This window comes from Musa acuminata, chromosome BXJ3-10 (assembly GCF_036884655.1).
Source record: "Musa acuminata AAA Group cultivar baxijiao chromosome BXJ3-10, Cavendish_Baxijiao_AAA, whole genome shotgun sequence".
In the NCBI taxonomy this organism is placed as follows: Eukaryota; Viridiplantae; Streptophyta; class Magnoliopsida; order Zingiberales; family Musaceae; genus Musa; species Musa acuminata.
In genome coordinates this window covers 13,946,932-13,962,537 of record NC_088358.1, presented here as the reverse complement: position 1 = coordinate 13,962,537, position 15,606 = coordinate 13,946,932, and positions in this window count along the sequence as shown.

Here is a 15,606-nt window from a genome sequence, read left to right as displayed (position 1 = left end):
CGCGGTGTAGCTCTTGCTGTACATGGACAGTGGCTGGCGGAGGACGGAGCTCCAGATGCAATCCACGCCGCTGTCCACCTCCCCGTCGGACGGCTCCTCGAGAAGGACGAACGGGTGTCGGGCGGCGGGAGAAAGCCGGTCGCCGGGAACCCCGATGGCGGCGGAGCAACCATCGACGAGGGACGAGAAGAAGACGTCGCGGAGGTCCCAGCCCTCGGGCTCCGGCACCAGCAGGCGCTCGCCCTTTTGCCACGGGAACTCGAAGAGCCCCGGCGGGCGGAACACGTCGACAGTGCCGACCCGGCAGCTCTCGGAGACGCCCTCCGCCGTCTCGTTCCTCTTCCCCTTCTTCTTCTTCTTCTTCTTCTTCTTCTTCTTCGACACAACCGCTGGTGTGACGCCGGCTCCTCCTCTCTCTTCCTGCTCTTCTCTACCTCTCTTCAAGCCGTCTCGGTCCATTGCCTTGGATCGCGTCTGCACAACGACATGGAAAGTAATTAACGAATGCAATGGAGGTAGGAATTGCTTGGGAGGAGCCGTGGTGGTGTTCTACCAGTGGTGGGTCGCCGAGGGCGTGGGCGTGGTGGTGTCTTATGTTAACACCGTGATGTATAAGAGAGAGCAAAGCCTCGCATGCCACGCGAAGCACGGAAACGGCCTTTACGACGACGCACGCTCTCCATTCCCGTAATCGTAGTGCAACACAACAAAGACCGATGACATAAATGCAAGGAGCATTTATTTAGTCCATTGATTTGGGTTCCCTGTTCTAAATCATCGGTGTATTGTGTGGTAAAAAGGATGGAAGAAGGCGTCAAACACGCGTCAACAGGCGATTAAGCCTGCGGATAAGTGACTCCCGACATGCCACGGATTAGTGTGGCTATTCTTCCCACCACTAGAATTATAATTCACCACATCAACCAATGCATACAATAGTAATAATAAGAAGAACACGGGGAATTCAGAATTTAAGATGGTTAGGTTGCGTGGATTGAATCAACTTGGGAAACGCCACTAAGATTGAGCAGTTAATACAGCCTGTGTTCCTGTCCTTATCTCGATGATTTTGATCTTTCCTTGTCTCTCTACAGAAGAAAGCAACTCGGTTTTGTGCTTTATATAGGATTAACTTTCACATCCCCATTCTGTTTTCTTCACACTATAATTCCGAAGATGATGATGAATTCCTGAAAAAGCTCTAGTTTTTGGGTTTCTTTTTCCGGAAAGTACCTCATAATTCTATTATTTTTTAACAGTGTCTTTTTTTTTTTGCCCTATGGACCGTTATATGATGAACCTTTTCAGCAACACCACAAAAATATTATAGCATAATAAAAAAATCATAAAATAGGATTTTTATACAAATTTTATAAAAACACTATGTTATAGTACTTTTTTGTATTACTAAAGCTATATTATAATATAATATAAAAATATTATACCTAGGAAGAGGGAGAAAAAAAAAAAGGATTGATTGCTGAAAGCATTATTATAGGTATTGGGCAAAAACAAAACGCTGTTAGAGATTTTGTTGTAATGAAGGACACTTTTCAGAAGAAAAAAAAAAAAAAGTGAGCCTCTTTTTTGGAAATTCATCCTCAAACATTTATTAAGATTAACTATTGACTAATTTAGTATATTCAAAAGTCAAAAAATTTACATATGTTATTGAATAAAATAAAATTATTTGAAAAACAATTAAACAGCTCTAATAGCATGGAACTTCCCAATGTCACTAACTAAATAGTAATAACTAGAGGCACAAAAGGTATTTTCCACCTGAGTATTTGATAGTTGCTCTAAAAATAAATATAAAATATCTTTTTCAAAAATAATGCTAAATTAAATTTCAAAAAAATACAAATTTCATAATCAAATGTTATTTAAAATAAATGAGTAGTCTCGAGATAATATAAAAATAATCATAAAGCCACCAAGATGATATAAAAATATTCATAATAGTTCCATTATCGATTTGGGTTATATCATCCTACACTTTTGCAACGGTGGATTAATAATTCATATTACACTCCCAATACACTATTTTCACTAGCCAAAATATGAAACCATCTAGCCGCCAAAGTCCAAAACACCACTATTTTAGGTATATGACAGAATATATATTAAACATTTACATCTTAATAGCAAAATCATACAACATCAAATAAAATTTTTCAAGTTTACAAGATCAGGAGATAGAGGGGTTTCAATCCCAATATTGATCTAAGCTCAAGCTCAATTGACCTAATTTCTAGTTAAACCAACTTTGGTTCAAGGTGAAGAAGCTCGAATATCTTGAACTAGTCTAAAATCATCTGAAAGAATTGACATTAGTCACTCTAGAATCATCTTAAACCAGTTTAAATCAATATGAATGGGTTTAAAATTATCTTAAATCAGGTTAAATAGATATGGACAAGCCTTAACTAATTTTATTTGAGTCTAGGTATAGATATGCAGGGTCATCCAATAGGCTAATACTAATTTGCTTGGGCAAAGTGATGTCACAAACTTATCTGGTTTTGCTCAAGTAATGCGACACCCTTATGATATCCATTTGCAAAGGATCATTAATCTACTAGTAACCCCATGTAGTCTCATATGTACCTACAAGTAAAAGATGGATTAGTGAAAATTGTTAGGATCAAGAGCACTAAGAGGGGGGGGGGGGTGAATTAGTGCATTGGAAAACTTTCTGCGATTAAAACGAAACTGCGTTCGTTTGATAAAAATGATTTCGATGTAAAAGCCGATTCTAAGATTACTTTAACTTAAGATTAAACGAGATGATGTTAAAGTAAATCTAAGAAGGCAGTTTGCAGTTTATGATGAAAATCAGAATGCAAGCGCAAACTGAAATGCAACGTTCGTACGATAAAACTGGTTTACGTCTAAATGCCAATTTTGAGGATACTGAACTTTGAGATATGTTTTATAAATGCACAGAAGGCAGTTTGCAGTTATGATTGAAATCAAAACGTAAACGTAAACTGAAATGTAATGATCGTACGATAAAGCCGATTTACGTCTAAACGCAGATTCGGAAAGCTTTGAACTTAGAAACTCGTTCGTAAAAGCGCAGAAGGCAGTAGCTATTTAGGAGGTTTGCAGTAAAGATAAAATGCTCAAAGTAAATGCAAACCGAGATTTAGAGTGGTTCGGTCAATCTTGACCTACTCCACTTTTGGCTTCCTCCACCGACGAGGTCACCGACGTCAACTAGAGGCCTTCCTTCAATAGGCGAAGGCCAACCACCATTTTACAGTTTCACTCCTTTTGACGGGCTTAGGAGACAACCTTTACAGAATTTTCTCTCCTCTCTTTACAACTCAGAACTTGGAAGAAAAGAGGGAGAAGAACTTTTGGCTTTTACAACAATTTTGAGCTCTAAGAATCACAGAAAAAGATCAAGATTTCGGTGTGTGTCTGTGTTGTTTCAGTGTTGAATGGGTGGGGTATTTATAGGCCCCAACCCAGTTCAAATTTGGAGCTCAAAACTGTCAATTCCCGGAATTTCGGGATTAGGCGGTTGCACCTCCTGACTGGAGCGGTTGCACCACCTGGCAGAGCTCGAAGACTGAGCCTCTGGGCGGTGCCACCTCCTGTCAGGGGCGGTTGCACCTCTCTGCCAGAGCTCGAAGACCGAGCTCAGGCGGTTGCACCTCCTGACTAGGGCGGTTGCACCGCCTGCCAAAGTTCGAAGACTGAGCTCAGGTGGTGCTACCTCCTGTCAGGAGAGGTTGCACCGCCTAGTCTCGCTTGGAGACTGAGCCCAGGCGATTGCACCTCCTGGCTGGGGCGGTTGCACCGCCCAGCCTCCTTGGGAGACTTAGCTCAGGCGGTGCTACCTCCTAGCTTGGGCGGTTTCACCGCCCAGTCTCGCTCGGAGACTGCCTCCTGGGCGGTGCTACCTCCTACCCTGGCGGTGCTACCTCCTAGCACTATTTCAGGTCCGAATGGGTTGATTCATTCGGCCCAATTTGGGTCTTTCAGGGGCCCGATTGTCCCAAGATTAAGTTAATAGGATCACCTCCCATTTCTAACTTAATCATTATGCTAACTACGATTATTTCCTAAGACATTTACTGCAACTTGCTCCGGTACGTCAATCGCTTCTTCCGGCGAGCTTCCGGTGAACTTCCGTCGATCATCCGATGAACCCTCGGTGATGCTCCTGCGGACTTCCGGCAAACTCCTGGACTTGCGACGATCCACTTGGCGAGTTCCGACGAGCTTCTTTGGCAAGCTCCTGGACTTCTCGGATTTGTTCCCGCAGAATCTCCGACGACCGTCCGAACTTCCGTAGAACTCTCGAACTCCCAACGTGATCATTGTTTTGACTCCGGCGCAACTCCTGCTGCATGTCTTTCTTCCATCGTAGTTAATCCTGCACACTCAAAACAAAAACTTTGATCGAGACAATTAATCCTAACCAATTAACCAAGTTGTCCGGCATGTCATTGGTCCCTCGACGCTTCGTCCGATTCTTCGGCGCATCGTCCTTTCCTGCGGCCTATTGCCCAATCGGCCAATTGGCTCCGTAACTCCGATATCCTTGGCACATTACCCGCTCTTCTTGGCCCGATGCCCGAGTCCACGGCCCGAAGCCTTCTGTCGATACGTTGACCGATCCACCGGCCCGATGTCCAATCTTATGACATGTTCCTCCGGCACAACATGATTTTCCTGCTTTAATTGTCTCATCCTGATCGAGGCATCCTGCGTCACTCAAAACGCAGATTAAATCATAAATATATATCAAGTAGTTTCATCATCAAAATACGAGATTCAACAATCTCCCCCTTTTTGATGATGACAACCACTTGATGATGGAGTTAAACTTAACTCCCGGAGTTTAAACAAACTCCCCCTATCAATATGCCATATTGATAGAATCTTGAATTCAAACTGAATTCAAGTCATTGCAATATTCATCATGAATACTTGCAACACGTCATTATGAACTTATGCATAACATGTCATGTCATCAACATACTTCTCCCCCTTTGTCATCAACAAAAAGGAGAAGTACCACAATCAAGTGTTTATGATATTGGTTCAACTCATTGCATGAAAAATATAATATCAAGTTTTATCATCATGCAGTTTTGAAACCAGAAAATTTAGCAAATGTTACATCATGCTTAGAACATTCAAGCTATCAAGTTTTAGATATGCAAGTTTTACAGCATACAAGATAGCACTTTTATAACATGCAAGCTAGCAATGTTGCAACATTTTAGAACTTGCAAACTAGCAATTTAGAGATGTTCAAGAAGGCAACTCTTGCTTCTTGAAATATGCAAGTTGTAAGCTAGCAAATTTTTACGATATGCAAGTTTTGTTTCTTGAGATAGGCAAGATAGCACTTTTGCAATTTTTGTTTGGCAAGCTTGTGATGTTCAAGATAACAAGCTCTTTCTTCTCTTTTAAGAATGTCATTTTTGCTTTCTTTGCAAAGTGCAAGCTAGCAAAATGCCAAACTAGCAAGAGATAATGTTTTACATGAGGCAAGCAAACAATTTGGCAAGTGTTACATTTGCATCTTCTCTTTAGATGTACAAGAAAATAAACAAGTTTTTGTATTTTCTTGACATTTCAAGCTAGCAATTATCGATGATGTTCAAGATAGCAATTTCTTCTCTTTTGTAATTTTTGCCTTTTTCTTGAATTGTGCTAGCAATCTATCTCCCCCTTTGTCATTGTCAAAAAGAAGGGAAAAACCCTTTACATCAATTTCTAAATCATGACAAAGGTAAGTAATCATTTTTATTTATGCATCATTATAGTTTCAATGCACAAATTCATTAACATTACATTTCATTTTTTTTTTAATGCATGATACCGAAAAATCAATCATCATCATGAGCATATCAAACATGATATTCAAGCATTCATGATATATCATTTTGGCAACATGATCATAGATATTCAAACGATGGTATCTAAATGTCAGAATTCATTACATCCTATTATGCATGATCATTAACTCCTCATTTGTATTTCATGCATTATTTCATTTCATCTCATAAGTAATATCAAGAAGAGTTATTGGATGATGAGATAAATATTTTATGAATACACGGAATATCATAAGTGTTTCATGTATTCATATTATCACATGAAGCATATTATCATTTTTAAGATTCATAACATGAATAACGTTATTACGATTTCATCAAAGTCAATTTCGAGATTCACACAATATCATGAAATCATTAATCTCGATAAGATGGGAAAAGCATTTTCTTTTTAAATGATTCTTTTAACACATCATAAAAAACTCATTCATAATTCAAGTGATTTACAAGATATCATAAATGAATTTATCACTTGTATTTCATCAAAATCGAGAACTCTAGAGATAGAAAATGATTGAAGCATTTAATCTGATTGAAGCATGATTCATATTTAAAGTGTATCTTATGTCATAAATACGAATCAAGCATTTGTCAAATCTGAAATCATCCTTAAAATTACATTCAATAAATTCATATATGACAAGCATAGATTTATTGAAAAATCAATAAGATAGAGGATTACATTTCAAGTGTTCATCAATTGTAGCATTTCATCACATGGTAAGATATCAATGCGTAAAATTACGATACAAGTTCTTGATATCTTAATGCATGATGCAAACATGGCATAATGCAAATTTGGCAATCATAGCATCAATTCATATAAGCATTGCAAATATGGCAATCATATCAATTCATATATCTCTTGATGATGCAAGCATGGGATAATCATAGCATAGTATTTATAGCATCAATTTATATATTTCTTCCATTTTTTTAAGTGTTTCATCTTTAAGTGATCGATTTCATGTTAGCATGCCTTTTCATTTATGTCAAATGAAAACATGCATCAACGTTTAGGATCGTAAAATGAATTTCATCATAAAACCATCAATCACAAAAATCATCATGTATAACTTTAAAATCTCATGCATAAAATCGTCAAATCATAGTATCAAAACTTTAATATTTTCATTGCAACATTAAGGAAGGTTTCATTGAACATAATTTTGAATGATTCTTATAAATGCCTAAAACTTCTTTAGTTTTAATTTATATGATTGACTTTATAATAGCATACTCAAATCTTTATTCTTATGTCAAAACCATACATCATATTTAACAAACAAAGACAATGAAAAATATCAAGCCTTCCCGACAAAAGCCATGTATCGTCATTGAAAAGCAATATGAAAATCATCAAAATATACATTCTTGCTTCTCAAGCACATAAATAAGATTAATCTCACTAGGTGTACAATCATTAGATTTCTATCTTGCATTAACATAAGACATGCAATTTTCATTATCATTTTCAAAATTACAAGCACGATCATATTTTTGCATTTTCATTATTAAATTATTAAAAATATAATTTTCAAGAAAATTTAAAGAAAAAGAAAAATGCATCATGAAAAGCATCATATAATTTCAAAGTAAATTAAAGGCATTTTGATTACCTCAGCGTCGAAAGACGTAAAGGCGTAGTTTGCCACCTCGCCTTTGTTGATTTTCTCCTCGTCTTCAGAGGAGCTCGATTCATCCCAATTTTTGTTCTTCTTCTTGCGTTCAAAGCAAGTAGTTCCGTTCTTCTTACTTTTTAATTTTTGTTTCATTTGTAGTTTAAGTTCACCATCACTTGAGCTTATGCTCGAGTGGTCTTCAAATGTTCTATGTCCCAAATCCTTCCTGTTTTTTGGAAGGTGGTTCTCAAGTTCTTCACGTGCATTGCACGTCATTTCATATGTGATCAAGGAACCAATTAGTTCTTCAAGTGGAAATTGGTTCAAGTTTTTCGATTCTTGAATAGCAGTTACTTTTGAATCCCAAGGTTTAGAAAGTGAGCGCAAAATCTTGTTTACGAGTTCAAAATCCGAAAAACATTTTCCAAGAGCTCTTAAACTATTGATGACATCTGTGAAACGGGTGTACATGTCGCCTATAGTCTCGCTTGGTTGCATTCAAAAAAGCTCAAAATCATGCAATAAAATGTTAACTTTCGAGTCTTTGACTCTACTAGTTCCCTCGTGCGTGATTTCAAGTGTTCGCCAAATGTCAAAAGCCGTTTCGCACGTAGAAATCCGATTGAACTCATTTTTGTCTAAAGCGCAAAATAAGGCATTCATAGCCTTTGCGTTTAAAGAAAAATACTTCTTCTCCAAATCCGACCATTCGTTCATCGGTTTAGAGGGAAGTTGAAAATCATTTTCAACGATATTCCATAAATCCAAATTCATAGAAGTCAAGAAAACTCTCATTCGAGTTTTCCAATAAGTGTAGTCCAATCCGTTAAACAACGGTGGACGAAAAGCCGATAAACCCTCTTAAAAGCCATGAAGAGTCATTTCTCTCGGGTGTAAATCCGAAATGAGAAATACCGGGCTCTGATACCAATTGTTAGGATCAAGAGCACTAAGAGGGGGGGGGGGGTGAATTAGTGCAGCGGAAAACTTTCTGCGATTAAAACGAAACTGCGTTCGTTTGATAAAAACGATTTCGATGTAAAAGTCGATTCTAAGATTACTTTAACTTAAGATTAAGCGAGATGACGTTAAAGTAAATCTAAGAAGGCAGTTTGCAGTTTATGATGAAAATCAGAATGCAAGCGCAAACTGAAATGCGACATTTGTACGATAAAACTGGTTTACGTCTAAATGCCAATTTTGAGGATACTGAACTTTGAGATACGTTTTATAAATGCACAGAAGGCAGTTTGTAGTTATGATTGAAATCAAAACGTAAACGTAAACTGAAATGTAATGATCGTACGATAAAGCCGATTTACGTCTAAACGCAGATTCAGAAAGCTCTGAACTTAGAAACTCGTTCGTAAAAGCGCAGAAGGCAATAGCTATTTAGGAGGTTTGCAGTAAAGATAAAATGCTTAAAGTAAATGCAAACCGAGATTTAGAGTGGTTCGGTCAATCTTGACCTACTCCACTTTTGGCTTCCTCCACCGACGAGGTCACCGACGTCAACTAGAGGCCTTCCTTCAATATGCGAAGGCCAACCACCCTTTTACAGTTTCACTCCTTTTGACGGGCTTAGGAGACAACCCTTACAGAATTTTCTCTCCTCTCTTTACAACTAAGAACTTGGAAGAAAAGAGGGAGAAGAACTTTTGGCCTTTACAATAATTTTGAGCTCTAAGAATCACAGAAAAAGATCAAGATTTCGGTGTGTGTCTGTGTTGTTTCAGTGCTGAATGGGTGGGATATTTATAGGCCCCAACCCAGTTCAAATTTGGAGCTCAAAACTATCAATTCCCGGAATTCTGGGATCAGGCAGTTGCACCTCCTGACTAGAGCGGTTGCACCGCCTGGCAGAGCTCGAAGACTGAGCCTTTGGGAGGTGCCACCTCCTGTCAGGGGCGGTTGCACCTCTCTGCCAGAGCTCAAAGACCGAGCTCAGGCGGTTGCACCTCTTGACTAGGGCGGTTGCACCGCTTGCCAGAGCTCGAAGACCGAGCTCAGGCGGTGCTACCTCCTGTCAGGAGAGGTTGCACCGCCCAGTCTCGCTTGGAGACTGAGCCCAAGCGGTTGCACCTCCTGGCTGGGGCAGTTGCACCGCCCAGTCTCCCTGGGAGACTTAGCCCAGGCGGTGCTACCTCCTGGCTTGGGCGGTTGCACCGCCTAGTCTCGCTCGGAGGCTGCCTCCTAGGCGGTGCTACCTCCTACCCTGGCGGTGCTACCTCCTAGCACTATTTCAGGTCCGAATGGGTTGATTCATTCGGCCCAATTTGGGTCTTTCAGGGGCCCGATTGCCCCAAGATTAAGTTAATGGGATCACCTCCCATTTCTAACTTAATCATTGTGCTAACTACGATTATTTCCTAAGACATTTACTACAACTTGCTCCGGTATGTCAATCGCTTCTTCCGGCGAGCTTCCGGCGAACTTCCGTCGATCATCCGATGAACCCTCGGTGATGCTCCTGCGGACTTCCGGCAAACTCCTGGACTTGCGACGATCCACTTGGCGAGTTCCGACGAGCTTCTTTGGCAAGCTCCTGGACTTCTCGGATTTGTTCCCGCAGAACCTTCGACGACTGTCCGAACTTCCGTAGAACTCTCGAACTCCCAACGTGATCATTGTTTTGACTCCGTCGCAACTCCTACTGCATGTCTTTCTTCCATCGTAGTTAATCCTGCACACTCAAAACAAAAACTTTGATCAAGACAATTAATCCTAAGCAATTAACCAAGTTGTCCGGCATGTCATTGGTCCCTCGACGCTTCGTCCGATTCTTCAGCGCATCATCCTTTCCTGCGGCCTATTGCCCAATCGGCCAGTTGGCTCCGTAACTTCGATATCCTTGGCACAATACCCGCTCTTCTTGGCCCGATGCCCGAGTCCACGGCCCGAAGCCTTCTGTCGATACATCGACCGATCCATCGACCGATCCATCGGCCCGACGTCCAATCTTCTGACATGTTCCTCCGGCACAACATGATTTTTCTGCTTTAATTATCTCATCCTGATTGAGGCATCCTGCGTCACTCAAAACGCAGATTAAATCATAAACATATATCAAGTAGTTTCATCATCAAAATACGAGATTCAACAAAAACAAAACTCAGGATTACATAAGTAGATATTTAAGCAAATATTTTATAGGCACTGTAAAATACATAAATGAGCTTCGCAAGCTTCAAACAATTGTGTAATAAAGGTTTTAAAAAAATCTGTCATATATAAAGTTACGTGTACAAGTGCCAATATAACACTAGAAGTAATACCAAGTGACGACACATTAATAAATATATAACTGAAGCCCTATTAGGTCCAATGTCACCTAAGGGGTTCCCGGAAATAACTAAGGTTTTGTATTATAAAGTCGTCAACCCAAATCAACCTATAACGGGATTGTTTTGACCATTTTCCCTACACACGATGTGTCAGTGTACATGCAACGCTTGTGTGTTTTATAAAATAAAAATATAAAAAAAATACTATCAACAAAAAAAGGGACTGATGATACTACTTGATGATCCTTATAAGTTGTCTGAGAGAAGAAAAATTAGAAAAAAAAGAAAAAAATATGACTAACAAAGGGTCATCGATATGCATTGAATACATTAATTGTATTATTCTATATTATTATATCTCACTTATTCTTTTAATATCCTCATCGAAGCTTTTACAAATACACTATTACATTTTTGTTCCTTCTTAGGATAAAACTTGGCTTCTAACTCCTAATTAGTTTATTGGTGCTATTATTGAGTGGTAAAATTTTGATATGCTAATGTTGCCTCAACATGCTAATGGCTCTAACATCGGGTTGATTGTGTTGTGCTGATATTTGATGGTACCTAAGGATGCAAAGGACTTTCACTTTTTCAGGCTAGTATATATTGTGTTGATATTTGATGGTACCTAAGGATGCAAAGGACTTTCATTTTTTCAGGCTAATCTCTAAGTCGTATTACACCAATTAAATTGAATAGATGCTTGTTAGAACTTTAATGAGTATCATCTCATAGAATTTGAAATTTTGAGATCTTCTTTTTTATAATATTTATCAAATAATTTTATTTTTGCTCGATCATCAGCTTTAAGTAGATTTGCATCACTTTCACTTTTTGATGTCACTCTACTAAAAGATGAAGTAGACAAGCTACCTTTAGTATAATCAACACTAATAATAACAAAGAGTACAGAGCAATATGTCACATACAAAGTCATCATACACAAGTGAGCAATATGTCACATACAAAGTCATCATACACAAGTGCCCAAGCAATACCAACGGTGGGATCGAGTGATGACATATCCTTAGTGACATAATTGAAGCCTCATCTAACATAGTGCCACTAAGGGGGTTTCAAGGTATTGAAGTTTTGCACCATACAATCATTTGTCCTAAATCAAATTATGACATATTCTTAGCGACACCAACAGTGAGATCTGAGTGACGACATATTCTTAGCGACATAATTGAAGTCCCATTCAACCTAGTGCCACCAAGAGGGTTTTAAGGTACTGAAGTTTTACATCATAAAGTCATTTGTCCTAAATCAAATCATGGCATGTGAAAATATAACTCTTTCGATCAATTTTTCCCTATGCATGATGACACTCTACCTAAAATGCTTGCATATTTTTAAAACAGAAAAACATAAAACAAAAAAAATACTAACAATAAAATGGGGCTGATATTACAAGCTGGCTACGATAAAACGCCTACAAACATCAAAATATTATGAAAAAAAGATTGGCAAAGGATCACATACAAGCATTGAAAAAACGATTAACTGCATTGCTCTATAATAGCTAGTCGAGTCACACTAGACCATGGGCACTAGCTGAGGGTACTACTGTGCTGGCACAACACCATGTTTGGCCATTGGACTAGTAGGTGATCAACTTGATATCGAGTCAAAAGATTGATCTAAGTTGGATTAGGTCCAATCTAGACCCATGCCCACCTTGGGTCCAATTGGTTAGATCGAGTCAAAATCGAGCTAGGGTGTATATAGATCAAACCGAACTATTATCTCTCATAATAGTAAAAAAAAAAAAAATGTTTCTTTTTTAACATAATAATTTGATCATAATATTTTTTCAAAATAAAAATTAAATATTTTTCAATTACATGAAGGCACTAACATCATTAGATACGATACTAATTTTCGATGTAATGACGTAAGATTTCTAAACAATTAAATTAACATTAATAATACTTAAATTCAAAAACATGCATCATTTTTCTTATCATAAATATCATAATTTTGTGAAATATTTAAATAACTAAAGTATCGAGTATCTACCTATTTCAAGACTCGAACTAAGAGAAAAGAATAACATGATACTATTTTCCACCTCCCACCTCCGCTTATCCTTCCCTGTGGTCTTTTGCTTGGAGGTTTATTTTCATATCAATTTTTATTATTAAACAAAAAATAAAATAGGTTATTTCTTACTAAAGTATTGAAAAGTAGGAAACAAAAATTGAATTTAGAGACGTGTTCCATTGGAGGGCATGAAAATTTTGGAACTAAATAATGATGGCGAAGTAGATATCATTTATGATTTTTTTTTTAAATTTAGGAAAAATTTAAGATGATAAAAGTATAAAACTGATCGATGGATGACATTTCAAACTCTCAAAAGTGGGTCTCATAAATCATCGTATCAATGTATTATGTGTCAAAATTTATTGGATAAGGTTTTGAATCATAATTAGTTGTATATAAAAAGTGTGGGTTAATATTTTTGAAGCAATGACGGATAGGGAATGCAACGCTAAGAAACTAATTTTGGTGAAATTTATGGGATGCTAAGCATGACAGACAGATACAGTAGCTATGAAATTATCGATGACTTTGCAAAATACTGTAACGTGAGAGACCTTTGTGCTAACGAGACATTTGTTTACGTGTTAGGCACAACCTTATGTATCGGTTGCATGGAAACAGTTGAAGAGCGTAGGAAGGCTCTCAAGCTTTTAGGCCACGATGATAAGAGAATGTCCATTTAGAGATATAATTTAATTTTGATTCACAAGTGTAATTTGATTTGATTTACGACTTTATCTGAAGCTCTTCGTTTTATAAACTTGTTGCTCAATACATGTTGGATTGGTAGGCTTATTTATTTATACGAGCCTAAAGCCTTGTCCACAAGGCACCAACAAAGAGAGGAAGAAGAAACTAGATATATATATATATATATATATATATATATATATATATATATATATATATATATATATATATATATATATATATATATATATATATATATATATATATATATATATATATTTATATTTACTATAGAAAAGGATTATCATGATTCCTATGATTAATTATCCTAATAAAGCATGTGAAAGATGTATTACATGAAAGCAACATCATCACTTCTTCTTCTTTCCTAGAAACAAATATAGAAGAGCTAAAAGGTCATACAAAAAAATTGTGCATTCAAATATATTTATCTCCCGAGTGATCTGACTTTTTGGCAACAAAAAATATTTTCTTAAGAAAAATATAAAGTTTTTATATTTTTAAAAATGTAAATCCCTAATTAAAGAAAAGTGATTGCTACTCTAAAATTTTGAGAACTAATATGGATGATGAATTTATTTTAATTGAATTTAAAAAATTCCGTGAAGATCTATACTCCACAATAGAATGGTGCCACCAAAAGAAAATAATAATAATAATAATAATAATAATAATAATAATAATAATAAATATCATCATAAGCAACACAATATCTTTATTTATGTAATTTTGGGTGAGGTTGCATCTTCGAGTGTTCACATGCTAAAATTTTTTATCATTCTAAAAGAATAAATTTGATACCTGAAGAACATACAGTGGTTATCAGTTTGCCTTTACTCATTGCTAATATTTTATATATATTATGTATGCTCATGTTCAAATGAGAAAAAGAATACAAAAGATGATAAAGGGGTGGGATGCCTACATAATTATGGGCTAAAGTTCAAATTTAAATTCTTACAAACTCTATAATGAAAAAGTTATAATCAATAGAGATATTATTTTTACTAAAGAAAAATTTTAAATATATTATGGACACAAGAAAATTTATTCAAGAAGATGAACAGCATAATGATTTTCTTTCCAGCTAATGCTTCTTCAAATCCATCGATTTCGAAGGAACTTTCAACATTGCCATCGATATTACCTTCTATAATTTATAAGAGAACTAGAAGTTAGATAAGATAGATAAAGGATTATTTTACTAATTTTCATGATTTACACTATTTACTAATGACGATTTAGTCAGCAATGCTAGAGGAGATCAATTTTATTAAAAAGAATCAGACTTGGAATTGATTGATTTACGCATAGTGCATAAGTTGGTGTAAAATGGACCGATATAACAAAATTAAAACAAGATAAAATTATATAAAAAAATTAGAATATAGTTATTTATAAAAGATATTTTCATGAGATGTTTGCACCAATTGTTAAACAAAAGGTTAATGTGTTCTCTTGCAAATCATAAATGATAAATATTATATTAATGTTTTTACATGAAGAGTTTTAAGAAGTTTACGTTGAAAAATCTCTTATATTTATGATAAAAGAATATAAAAATAAAATTTAGAAATAAAAAATTATATGATCTAAGCAAACACTTAGAACCTTATATAGATGAATATTTTGAGCCACATGATTTTTTAGGCATAAATTTGAAAAATATTTTTACTGAGTATACTTTATTTGTAAAATATGCATAGACATATAGGATATTAATTATTTTTTTATGCATAAATAATTTAATTTATATTGATAATGGTTTTGTGAGTTCTAACACATATGTAATCTGAATTGCACCGCAACATATTAACCAAATAGTTGGCCAATAATCGTTTGACCCGATGCCTACATAGAGGCCCACTAACTTTGCATGCTAATTGAAAATTTTCATGTAATTAAACTGTTATATCATACTTGTAATGTTCAATGATTTAACATACTTGAATGGTCGATAATTTCATAACTATCCTTATAAGATATCTCTCTAATCTCACACCCATCGTGTATATTGGTCATAGTGCGGCTCATTTTAATTCATTCAAACCATCGCTTGACTAGCTCAATCCT